This window comes from Pelodiscus sinensis, chromosome 31 (assembly GCF_049634645.1).
Source record: "Pelodiscus sinensis isolate JC-2024 chromosome 31, ASM4963464v1, whole genome shotgun sequence".
NCBI lineage: Eukaryota > Metazoa > Chordata > Testudines > Trionychidae > Pelodiscus > Pelodiscus sinensis.
In genome coordinates, this window is record NC_134741.1 from 6,549,787 (window position 1) to 6,562,112 (window position 12,326).

General features: G+C 53.9%; 8 non-coding genes across 8 annotated transcripts; 3 read left to right on the top strand and 5 right to left on the bottom strand.

The window, feature by feature from the left end:
- Positions 1-282: 282 nt before the first annotated feature.
- On the bottom strand, positions 283-354 carry TRNAE-UUC (transfer RNA glutamic acid (anticodon UUC)). The gene has a single exon. It is a non-coding gene; the product is annotated as a tRNA-Glu (tRNA).
- Positions 355-811: 457 nt separating this feature from the next.
- Positions 812-883, bottom strand: TRNAC-GCA (transfer RNA cysteine (anticodon GCA)). The gene has a single exon. It is a non-coding gene; the product is annotated as a tRNA-Cys (tRNA).
- A 2,270-nt stretch (positions 884-3,153) lies between these two features.
- TRNAA-AGC (transfer RNA alanine (anticodon AGC)) lies at positions 3,154-3,226 on the bottom strand. Its single transcript has one exon. It is a non-coding gene; the product is annotated as a tRNA-Ala (tRNA).
- Positions 3,227-4,546: 1,320 nt separating this feature from the next.
- TRNAS-GCU (transfer RNA serine (anticodon GCU)) lies at positions 4,547-4,628 on the top strand. The gene has a single exon. It is a non-coding gene; the product is annotated as a tRNA-Ser (tRNA).
- A 1,209-nt stretch (positions 4,629-5,837) lies between these two features.
- TRNAE-UUC (transfer RNA glutamic acid (anticodon UUC)) lies at positions 5,838-5,909 on the top strand. Its single transcript has one exon. It is a non-coding gene; the product is annotated as a tRNA-Glu (tRNA).
- Positions 5,910-6,822: 913 nt separating this feature from the next.
- Positions 6,823-6,896, bottom strand: TRNAI-AAU (transfer RNA isoleucine (anticodon AAU)). Its single transcript has one exon. It is a non-coding gene; the product is annotated as a tRNA-Ile (tRNA).
- A 1,685-nt stretch (positions 6,897-8,581) lies between these two features.
- TRNAI-AAU (transfer RNA isoleucine (anticodon AAU)) lies at positions 8,582-8,655 on the bottom strand. The gene has a single exon. It is a non-coding gene; the product is annotated as a tRNA-Ile (tRNA).
- A 1,929-nt stretch (positions 8,656-10,584) lies between these two features.
- TRNAS-AGA (transfer RNA serine (anticodon AGA)) lies at positions 10,585-10,666 on the top strand. The gene has a single exon. It is a non-coding gene; the product is annotated as a tRNA-Ser (tRNA).
- Positions 10,667-12,326: the final 1,660 nt, after the last annotated feature.

The following is a 12,326-nucleotide window of genomic DNA, read 5'->3' on the forward strand; positions in this document are numbered from 1 at the left end:
CAAACTGAACCAATGGATCTTGTGCAGACCTGACCCTGCGCTGGGCTAGTGCTGTGTGTGCCACAGAGCTTCCTGCAGGGCTGCCCACATGGGAGAGGGGAGGGGCAGTTTGAGTGACCCAGCTCTGCCCCTCCTGAAGGGCTTGTGAAAATGGCAGGTGCTGTCTTGGCAGTGAGGGAGAAGTGGAAAAGAGGCCCTGAGTAAACCTCTTGGGTCACAGCTGCTGTAACAATGAGGTAAGATGAATGACTTGGCAGATGTCAGGTGAAAACTGAGGCTGGTTTCCCTGACTGGGAATTGAACCCAGGCCTCAGCAGTGAACGTGCTGAATCCTAACCACTAGACCATCAGGGACACATGAACGAGGCTCTTTCGTTACCTACACTAGCCTTTCACAGGCCACTTTCTGTCCCCTTCAGGACATGGGTCCATTTTCCATTGTCCAGAGGGGACAAGAACAGAAACCAAACAGAACATCAAAGCAGCCAGACTGGGCCATGCCAGTTGCCAAACTAGCCCAGGATCCTGTCTCACAACAGCAGCCAATTTCATTGCCCAGTGGGAATCCTCAAGACAGACATTTGTTAAGTGATCCCTCCCGTCACCCATTCTCAGCTTCTAGAATACACCAGCTCAGGACACCTGCCCTGTCCATCCTGGTTAAATGCCATTCATTGTGGCCACCAGGGCTTCCAAAGTTGAGTAGCTCTGCATTAAGGGTTCTTATTAATGTCAAGAACCTCAAGCAATGTAAAGCCAGAGTGTGATGGAACTGGAAAGGAAAATATTCCCACTAAAAGGACTTTTTCCAAGGGGGCACTTGGAGTTGAACCATGGACCACTTGATCTGCAGTCAAACACTCTGCCACTGAGCTACACCCCCCACAGAAATTGGCATCTGCAGCCAATGTTGGAAACTAGACAAGGAACAGGAGACAAGAGGCTTTTGTGTAACTCACATCCCAGGTGCCACCCTTGGGCTTGGTCTCCACACTGAGCAGGCGTGTGGCAGGGGTCTGATGCTGTCACAGCTGCAAGGCAAGTCACCCACCTGGCCCCTGAGCTCCATGTGGGCAGCAGCCAGACAGTGTGAGTGGAACAGAGGGTCATGGGGGGCGGGGATTTGTATATTTTAGGAAGGGTCCTGAGTCCTGGCTCCCAGCCACGCACCTTGGCAGAAAGACCAGCGGCCCCTGCACAAGCGCATTGTGGGAATAAGAGTTGGGGCAGCAGGAAAGGGGCCGGCCCCTCAGCACCAGCGAGCCGGTGGGAGAAGATGGCAGGGAATCCTGCTACCTCTCATGCGCAAAGGCAGCACTTTTCCAATGGAGCTAATTCTGCCCCACCTACAGCCTGTCTCCAGTGCTCCTGCCACTGTCTGGCCCAGGAGGGTTGGTGTCCAGCAGCTCTCTGCCCCAACGTGGCTGGTTTTGGGGAAAGCAAGGAGGAAGTGGGGGATGGGGCGGGGGGGGGGGGGGGGGGGCTACTGGAGCCACTTAGCCCCCTGGCTGGCAAAAAGAAAAATTGGAAATTTCTCTCCTCATTGGAGAATGTGGGTATCGATCCCACTACCTCTCACATGCAAAGCCAGCGCTCTACCACTTGAGCTAATTCCGCTGCTACATTTACAGAGGTCTTCTTGGAGGCTCTTCCCTTCTCCACAGGGACGTCGGCCTTCTAGGTCAAGTAGTCGTGGGAAAGGAGAAGGCTCTGAAAAGGCCTCAAGGGCAACTCTCAAGGAGACTCCCTGCAGCAAAGCCATGGGAGATGGCCCCTGCCCTGCAGCCTGTCCCACCTGGCCATTGTCATGGACTCTCTGTGAGGTCATCGCCACCCAACCTCCATTAGCCAATAAGCTAAGGGGCTGCAGAAGGTCCTTGTGATGTCACTGCCACACCCACCCCTGCCCTCCAGGGCTAATGTCCTGCCCCAGGCAGCCCCTTGGCATGGCTGAGCTGCTCCCAGGGGTGAAAGTGACACATTTCTCACAGGGCCTGTTCTATTGGGCACCACCCCTTGGGCTGGGCAGGAGGGAGGAGGAGGCTCAAGGCAGGAAGTGGGGGGAGGGGTTGTGATAGGACAGTACCTGTAAGAAATTAAAATGTGGAGTGTGGGAGGCTCAAGGCAGGGATTTGGGGAGTGTGTGAGAGTGGGGGGGGGGGGGCTCAGGGCAGGGGTGAGGATGTGGGAGGGTAGAGAAGTCAGGGCACAGGATCTGGGATATGGGGGAGGCTTGGGGCTGGGACTGTGTGTGTGTGTTGAGGGGATCCCTCTGCTCTGTGCTCCCTGAGGCCCTTTAACACACATGGACTGACCTGGGCGCAGGCCAATGAGGGGGGTTTCAGTGAAGCTACATGTAAATGGATCCCTCTAGCAATCCCTGCCAGCCACACGCACAGGGGGAGGGACTTTAGCCAAGGAAGCAGAAGCAGCCACTCTGAGGGAGGTTTAGAAGCAAAGATGGGCTGCTGCCAGGATGGATGAGGGGATGTCACAGGGCAGGAGCATGATAAGGGGAGCAGAGAGGGCCCTGCTGCACTGAGAGACATGCCAAAGCCTGGGATTGAGCCAGGGACCTTTAAATGTTTCATCTAAGGCTCCGCACACTGAGCTGCCAACAAACCCGTCTGGCTCATTATTAACTGTCCAGGATGTTTGGCAGCCGTGTCACAGCCTGAGTGTTGCTCAGCACTAGCAGGAGACAGGGAGGGACAAAATGGTCTAACCGCACCTGCAGCCTTTCAGAACAACCCCCAGTCCCAACCCCAAGGACCAGCCCTTCCCTCCTTCCCTCCACCCTTACTGGGGTCTGCTGGGAATTGCCTGGATGCCAGCCCACCCCAGTGTCAGCCTAAGGATTGACTGGTCTGTAAAAGCTGCATCCTGGAAATTAGGAAGCAGCTAAAGTGACTCTGGTGGGACTTGAACCCACAATCTGTGAATGTCTTGTTGGACTCACATTAACCATTACAGCTTAGAAGTCCAATGTGCTTTCCATTGCACCTCAGAGCCTGATGGGCTGGTGAGTTTGATATCTCCACTATCTGCTTTGCAGCATGGCAATTGCTGGGGGGGAGGGGGTGTCTGTCTCTTTTGGGAGAGAAGGAAGGAAGAAGGAGGGGGGCCACTGAAATTAAAGGAAAGAGCTGTAATTGGAGAATGTGGGTATCGATCCCACTGCCTCTTGCATGCTAAGCGAGCGCTCTACCACTTGAGCTAATTCCCCTGCCTGCAAAAGATTGTGCTGCCTCACCCACCTTGTTCCAGAGCCCACAACATCCCTGCGAATGCTACTTGTGAGACTCACACCTGTGGGCTGGCTAGCTCGGAGGTTTAGGACGTGGTGCTCATATCACACTGACGCATCTTAAGAGCAAGCCCCTTATTTCAAGCTATAACAGGCTCGCTATTCCGACGTCCCTGCATGGGGATTTATTTCGAAGTGCTGTGTAGCCAGCCCCAAATTACAAAATAAGCTATTTCAAAATAGGCACATTGATAATTTTGAGCTATGGGACGCACCCCTAGTGAGTTAGAGCTGAACTCTGCCCCCAGCTCCCTGCTCAACCCACCCACGTGCTGACTCCCTCACTGCCATAGGGCTGTTTGCATTGGACTCTTCTCTCTGTCGCCAGGCTTCAGCCAGGACTGAGACTCAGGCAGGAGAATGTGACCCGGCTCCCTGCACCTGGGCCCTGCATTTCTCATCCCTTCAGAGACACTTGTTAGTGGAGGAATAAATCACAGTCACATGAGTGTAGATTATGAAACTTTGTAGCTGTTGTTGCCTTGGAAACTCCCCACAGACCTTCCCCTGGGGTCCCGGGCAGCCGCTCACAGCTCACTTGAGGTGAGGGTGCTGTGTAGACGTGCCCGTCCTGTTGAGGGCCAGCCTGCTGGGGGGAGGCTCTGGCCACTTCCTTTCCATGTCTCTCTCAGGCTGTGTTTACACTGCAGGGCTACGTCTACACTGCAGGCTTTTTGTGTAAGAGCAACTGCTCTTGTGTAAAAACTTGCATAGCGTGTACACTGAAGGCACATTTTTGCGCAAGTAAATTTATAGTGCAGCATCAGACAACAGGGCTTCTTGCACAGAAGTTATTGCTCTCCCCACGAGTAATAAGCCCTCTTGTGCAAGAACTCGCCCACAAGGAGGCAGTGTGGATGGGCAACAGGGGTTTCTTGCTCAAGAAAGCCGAATATCTAAAATGCCCGTCAGAGCTTTCCTGCGCAGGAAAGCGTCCACACTGCCATGGCTGCTTTTACAGAAAAGCACTTCTCTTGTGCAACAGCACATGGCAGTGTGGACACACTGTTGGGCAAGACCTTTTGCACAAAACAGTTCTTGAGCAAGAAGCCTGCAGGGTAGGTGTAGCCAGGGGGTATTTGGGTTTGTTACCAGCACTGAGCTTTGTACAACAGCCCAGGGAACATTGTGAAAAGCAAAAACCTTCCCGCCCTGGGTGTCCTTGGCCAGTCAGCAAGTGGCAGAAAGATTCCCTGAAGTGCTGACTTCAGGTGATTTAAAGCAAATTATAACAGCTCAGATGAGGTGGCCGAGTGGTTAAGGCGATGGACTGCTAATCCATTGTGCTCTGCACGCATGGGTTCAAATCCCATCCTCATCGGGTGTTTGCAGCCCTTTCTCTTGCCTCTCTCAGAGGTTCAGTGCCAGCCTCTCCTGCAACCCTGCCTGCCCCACAGGGGAAATCTCCACAGAGACACTCCCAGCTGGGACCTTCAATCCCTTCTGCCCTCAAGGGGAAACCTCACAAAGGAGGCTTCAGGCAGCCAGGCCATGGGGGTCTCTGAGATGCCCCAGCCCTGCAGCCTGTCCCACCTGACTGTTGCCATGGTCCCTCTGTGAGGTCACTGCCTCCCAGCCAATGAGCTGAGGTTCTGCAAAAGTTTCTTGTGATGTCACTGCTGCCTTGCAGGCTCATGTCCTGCCCCTGGCCAGCCCCTTGGCATGTGTGAGCTGCTCTCCCTCTGTCCCCCTCACTCAGGGCTGGTTCTGGGGCTCACACAGGGAACATCAGAGGCTGCTCAGGGGGCCACATTGCTAGGCCAGGGACCCCCCTGTGGGGCTGTGAGTGTTGCTGTCCCTGCTGTACAGACAGGGCCATAGAGCCTCAGGAGGCTGCAGCGGTGGGAGACACTTCCCTGGTTTCAGGAGCTAGATGAGATTTCAAGTCCCATGACTTGGAGCCAGCTACAGATACCCATGGAAAGCTGATTTTCAGAGGGGTGTGATCAGCCCTTCCTGTGTATCTGGCTTCTTCAAAGGGGCTTAATCAGGAGCTAAAGTTGAAGAAGGGACATTTAGAAGGTGAATTTCTGTCTCTGGCACTGTCCCACCTGACAAAGAATTTACATTCCTCTGCTTTCTGAGACAGTTGGCAAGGATGCTCCACAGTGGCTCTCTCTCTCTCTCTCCCTCTCTGCAGGAGCTGTTCAGACCCCTCACTAGCCAATGCTGGTGTCAGGTGCAGCTCTGAGTGCTAAAATCCCAGGTGTGCAAAGTCAGAATGAAGGGGATGCATTTTGCTCTAGAAGTGACAGCCGGAGGGAGGTGGCTGGAGCGGAGCAGGGTCTTTCTGGAGACAAAGCGGAGCCTGAGGATGAGAAGGCCCATGAGAGGCAGAGACTCCAGAGCGGGGGGGCTAGTTATTTGGTCTGGCAAACCGGCATGGCCCAGTCTGGCTGCTTTGATGTTCTATTTGGCTGTTCTTGTCCCCTCTGGGCAAGGGAGAATGAACCCTCCCCGCATCCTGAAGTGGACATTAAATGGCCTGTGAAAGGCTAGTGTAGGTGAGCAAGGAGACATGCTTTATGTGTCCCTGATGGTCTAGTGGTTAGGATCCGGTACTTTCATTGCTCTGGCCTGGGTTCAATTCCCAGTCAGGGAAGCCCCTGGCAACTTTTACCAAACAACTCCATAGTCAACTTTCATGGCCTTAGTCAACTTTCTTGCCACATGTTACAGCAGCTGTGACCCAAGAGGTTAACTCAGGGCCCCTTTCCCACCTCTCCCTCACTGCTAAAAAAAGGGTCTAATGGTGCCAGCAGCCTTTCAGAACATCCCCCAGCCCTTCCCTCCCCCTTGGCTGGGCACCGTCTGGACTGAGGCCTCCCCAGTGCCAAGCTAAGGGCTCTGGAGAGCACAGGGCAGCTCCAGGGGCAGAGTCCTTTTTTCTGAAGTAGTTTAAACCCAGCCCTTTGGTTCCAACTAACTTTACTCCTCATTTTTTGCCCTCTGTGTCCCCCCGGTAACACAATCAGGACTTTTCCCTGTTGAAAGAACAAACTCTCTGGTTTTTATGTGGGGAATGTAGAACTGGGGAGGGGCTGGGGAAAGACCCTGGGAGGGGGAGGGGGCTGGGAGGAAGGGCTAAGGCTGGCACCTTCCTCTGGTGGCCCCACTGCCTCATGTCAGGGGCCTCAGCAGCGCTGGGGGGTGGCTCCAGGGGGAGAAGCTGGTTCAGGGGAACATGAGCTGCTGGGCCACTGAAGCAGGCCCCCAGCAGCAGCCTCTGTGCAGGGCTCACACACTCCAGGCCTCCCGGTCACATTGAGCCTGCCCCCCAGCTGGTGCCTTGAGGTAGCCACTGTAGCAGCAGGAATTTGGGCATCAGTTCCCCTGCTTTTGTGGACAGGAAGCCAGGCCAAGGCCCTTTTAGCCACTGGGGATGTGCAGGGTGGAGCCTCCCCCTACCACATCTCTGCCCTGCTTCCTGCAAAGCTCACATTTTTGCTTTTTTCTGCTTCCCTGTCCATAGCAGGCAGCTAAAGGAAGGGAAGTGACCAAACTGAACACCCCTGTGGCCAGCATGGGGCTTGAACCCATGACCTTGGTGTTATTAGCACCACGCTCTAACCAACTGAGCTAGCCAGCCTACAAAAGCACAGTTCACCAGTGGCCCTTTCAAGAAAGGCGCCTCAGGCAGCTGCAGGGATGTCTCTGCAGCTGCCAATGGCTCTTCTCTGACAGGGCCACTAGTGACTCACTGTGACGTGGGCTGGCTAGTCCAGCTGGTTTGAGGGTTGGTCAAGGTGGCTGGCGGCCGGCAGACCCAGGGCAAAGAGAAGCCGGAATCTCTTGCTGCCAGCACCTTGCCTCCCAGCTTCTTCCCTGCCAGCAGCAGCCGCAGCCCCTTTCGGCCACTGGGTCAGCCCGGAAAGGGAGGCAGGAAAGGGGCCTCAGTTTGCAGGTTTCCGAGTCCTGAGCACTGCCCATGACACCAAGCACCCCTCAATCAACTGGGCCAAACTGGTGCCCAGTTCATGCCCACTGGGACCTGCTTTACTTGGTTTCTTTCCACCCAGAGCCCCCTTCTTCTCCTGGGCTGTGAGGTACATCCCTGGGATACTCTCATATCCCAGCACAGGGCCATCTCTCCAGTGACAGGAGACAGGGCTGGGCTTCTGACCTGCTCCACTGACACCTCCCGTCAGTCTGCTCCATCACTCAGGGCATGCCAGGGAGCTGAGTGATTGTGCCCTTGAGTGGCATTCTCAGCCAGCCAATCAGCTTTGTGAGGAGGTTCATGGAGGCAGGGCAAAGAGATCTCTTGTTAGGCCAGCAAGGAAGCAGCCAAGGCCCCACCCCCAGGGAACCAGCTGGAGACCATGTGGAGGGAGCCGCTGCCTCTCCCCTCTGCTCCCTGGGGCCTGTCTCCATCGCTTCTGTCACTGCCAGGCAATGGGAGAGCGAGTGGACTCCCCAAGGGGCGCACGGTGAGAGACAGGGGGCTGGCGGCTCAGGGAGGGGCGGTCCCAGGAGGCAGAGGGCACCTGTGACTCTCGGCTGGCAGCTGACACTCTGCTCCTCGCTTCCCTCCCGCTGCTTCACCTCTCAGGGCTTCTTTCTCCTTCCCTGTCCATAGCAGGCAGCTACACAAAGGCAAGTCACCAAACCAGACACCCCTGTGGCCAGCATGGGGCTTGCACCCACGACCTGGGCGTTATCAGCATCAAGCTCTAAACAGCTGAGCCAGCAGGCCCACAAGTGGCCTTTTGGGAAAGACCCCACAGGCAGCTGCAGGGACATCTCTGATGGGGCCACGGGCGACTCACTGAGATGTGGGCTGGCTAGTGCAGAAGTCAGAGGATCAGGAGTCTGTGTGGGTTCAGGGGGGCCTTGAGCAGGAGCAGGTTCGGGGGAGGGGCTGCTGGGCCACTGACGCAGGTGACCAGTGGTTGGCAGCAGCGCTGTGGGCTGGGCACATGGTCCCAGTCTCCTGGAAATATGGAGCCTCTGGAGCCTCAGGCTGGAGGAGCCTGCCCCCTGCAGGGAGCCTTAGGCCAGCCACTGCAGCAGCAGGAATTTGGGCATCAGGTCACCCCACTGGGGACAATGGAGGGAAGAGAAGAGTTTTGCCTACTCTTGGAGAAAGCAGGGCAGGCCAAGGCCCTTTTAGCCACTGGGTCTGTGCAGGGTGGAGCCTCCTCCTACCAGCTCTCTGGCCTGAGTCCTGCAAAGCTCTCAGCCTTTTGCCTGTTTCTGCTTCTCTGTCCATAGCAAGCAGCTAAAGTGTGTGGTTGGCAGGGACAGAAGTAGTCACCACAGAAAAGAACTGTGTGGCCAACATGGGGCTTGAACCCATGACCTTGGTGTTATTAGCACCATGCTCTAACCAACTGAGCTAGCCGGCCTTCAGTAGTTGGGCTCACAAATGGCCCTTTCAGAAAGGCACCTCCGACAGCTGGCGGGATGTCTCTGAAGTTGCCAAGGGCTCTTCTCTGACAGTGTCACTAGCGACTCACTGTGATGTGGCCTCACTACCCCAGCTGGTTTGAGGTTTGGTCAAGGTGGCTGGCGGCTGGCAGACCCAGGGCAAAGAAGCAGCAGGAATCTCCTGCTGCCAGCACCTTGTCTCCCAGCTTCTTCCCTGTCGGCAGCAGCCGCAGCCCCTTTTGGCCACTGGGAAGAGAAGCAGGAATGAGGCCAAGTAGCGAGTCAGGCTGAGGGGGGCAGGCAAAGCTCATCTTGTCTTGCAGGGCCACTGGCAACAGCTTCTCTCTTGTGCGCTGCTGCTGAGGAGAAAAACACCCTGAGAGGGACCAGAAAGACCAATTTAAAAGATTGTTTGGGGGGGGGCACCTGCTAGCGCCAGGGGGGCAAGAGTCAGAGCCTGGCAGCTCCTGGGGACCACACAAGAGACCACAAGGGTAAGCAGCAAGCTCCAGGCAGGTTAAGTTTTAGGGCCCAGCCCATCTCAGCCAGGCAGACCATAGCATCAGACTGAGCTCCAGGGGGCATCGGACACAAAACTCTCTCTCTGGGGAGCTTGTAGACAAGGAGCCCAAAGCTCATAAAGCCGGAGGGTTTTGCAGCAACCAGCCCAGCCCCAGTGAGTCCCACTGATATTTGAACTCAGCTCACAGGATTCAGAGTCTGAGCGCTGCCCCTTACAACATGGGACCTACATGAGCCAGCAGTGACTCAATTACGCTGAACTGGAGCCTCAGCTCATGCCCACTGGGACCAGCTTTGCTTGTTTCCTTCCACCCAGAGCCCCCTTCTTCTCCTGGGCTGCAAGGAGCCTCCCTGGGACGCCCTGAGACAGGCACAGGGCTCTGCCTCCCCATAACCAGCCCCACCCCACCCAACCGGCTTTGGCAGAACAAAGGGACGGGGGGCCTAGCTAGACTGCTCCCTTCTTACACACTTCAAAAAGCCCATTTGTAAACAGGCCAAGACTGTGTGGCCTAAAAGATAAAGCATCTGACTTTGGGTTGGAAAACTACAGGTTTTGAGTCCCTTTGCAGTTGTGTTGACTGTGCTTGTGGGTTCTGGTATCTCATGCTTGGAAAGGTTCTTTGTAACAATATGTATCCATTGGAAGGCCTCCAGCTATTCAGCAAATCTAACCTGTACCATTCTGCAGAGAGGCAGCAATTAACTGTAGAGCCTGGGCTCACATTCCATCCAAATAGCATTACAATAGGGTCACACTAGGCTGTGAGAAGGGGCTTGGATCCTAAGGACACCCACTGTCACCAAGTAAGAAACAGATCTCAGGGTGGGTAGAGAAAACTTAGTTAACAGCGCTTTGTCTGGCAAAAAACTGCTTATCAGTGTTTGTGCAATTGGCATTCTATGATTATCATCCTCACTTTCCTATTGTTTGTCTGTGTGATCACTGTCTGGTTTGTAACTGTTTCTGTCTGCTGTATCATTAACGTTGCTGGGGGAAAATCAACAAAGGTGGTGGGATATGATTGGTTAGGTAAATCATAATAGTATGTTATCTTTGGTTAATAAAATTTAACTAAAATAATTGGTTAAACAGGACTCAATTTTCACTCTAATAACTGGGGTCCAAGAAGGAGACCAGGGAGAAGAAGGAAAAGGGGAAACGAGAAGAGGAAGAAGGAGGAAAAGGGAAAGGAAGGGAGAAGACCAAGAAGGAGGAGAGAAGCCCTGGAAGCAGAACTCACCTCCAAGGCAGCCTCAGACCAGAGCGGCCAGGACCCCTCTGTATGACGGTTGAAATGGTTTGCTGTGTGAATTTTGTCAGGTGACATCAGGCCTGGACACTGGAATTAGTTACCAGTTTCCCTGAGCTGTTATGCCTCAGACCTGTGATGGCCAAGTGGTTAAGGCATTGGACTAGAAATCCAATAGGGTTTCCCTGTGCAGGTTCAAATCCTGCTCACAGAGAGGCTTGTGTTTTGGTCACACTCCTTCCTAGGCCAACAAGATACCCAAACTCTGAGACCCCGGAGAAGAACCTGCCAGTCCCATCAGAAGGGACACCTGGGCTATGTCTACACTCACAGCTTCTTCCATGAGTAATATGCAAATGAAGCTAAGTTTGGAATATTACTGAGCCTCATTTGCATAGCTAATGAGCCACCATTTTTTTCAGAAGAGACTCTTGCACCAGAAGGAGCGTCTACACTACCCCTTCTTGCACAAGAAAAACCCTCCTGCGCACTGCGATTACACCTATTACTTTTCACTAAACACAATTATCAGACTACCCGGTGCACATTCCTACCTTCCATTGTGCACACAACATACATGGGGCTCTAATTACTGGCCACCTGCCTTTCACACAGATCATTGATCCTTGTGACTTTTAGGTACATTCACATGGCAGCTGTTTAAACATAATGTGCTTCTATTGCATGATCAGCACCAGAGTGTCCGGTTGTGTCTACACTGTGAGTTTTCTCAGCAAAAGACGTGCTAATGAGCAGGGCTTGCCAAGCAGTGGGGAGCTCTGCTCGCCAGCCACGCGGTTTCGCATGGTTCTGCGCTCTGCGCACACGCAGATCGTTCTGCATATGTGCAGATCGCTCTGCTCCAGCTCTTCCGGGATGTAATTACTTACATCCACGGGCGAGTAGATTACATTATTTGCAGAGCCCTGGTAATGAGGGTCTAATTTACATGAGTCATGATCTCATTTGCATATTTTCTGACAAACTGGTTTTGCACTGGGGTTGTCATGCAATAACAAGCAGCATGGAAGTTTTCTGTTTGTGCAAAACCCCCTTTTTCTGCAAGATCAGGATACCTCTTTTTTGGGAGCATAAGAATCTTGTGGAAAAAGGGAAATTTGTGCAAAAAAAATGTTCACACTGCTTGTTTTTGCACAGCAATCCCATTGGCTGAAAATATGCAAATGAGATTATGACTCATGCAATTGAGTCCCTCATTAACATATTTTTTACAGAGAAAACTTCTAGTGCAGCTGTAGTCTCTATGAGCCTCACTAAACCAAACCCCTAGGGCACCTCCTGCTCTTTGCTCCTATCCTACTCCCACTGTGAGGGCACCACCAAGCTCAACTGAAGGTAAAACCAACTCCAGATACATGTTGAAGAATGGTGGGAAGAAAAGACCCATTGACTCAGCAACAAGGCACCACTGGGAGTTGAACCCAGAATTTCCCGCTTACGAGGAAGGTGCTTAAGCCAACTAAGCCATGGTGCCCTCCTTGGAAGCAGCCCTAAAACTGTTCTACTTTATGGTTCCAGACACCCCCTTCCCATACCAAAGTGCAGCCGTTCCCCATTCCCCTCCAGCTCTTGCCATGACTCAAGGTCTGCGCAGCCCAAGACATTTGATTGGCAGCTGGTACCCAAAACCTTTGTGTCAATTGTAGCAGCAGGCCCCAAAGGGACAGACCCAAGGCAGCCGCCTGGTCCTAAGGCCGGGCCTGCAGCCAGGGGGAGGGAGAAGAATCTCTCCTTTCAGCTGGAGTTGAATCAGCCACCTAAGGGCACTTGCCGAGCACCCGCTACAGGCCTCTGCTCTGCCAGCTGAGCTATGGAAGGTGACTGGGGCAGGCTGCTTTGCCTATGTTGGCCCT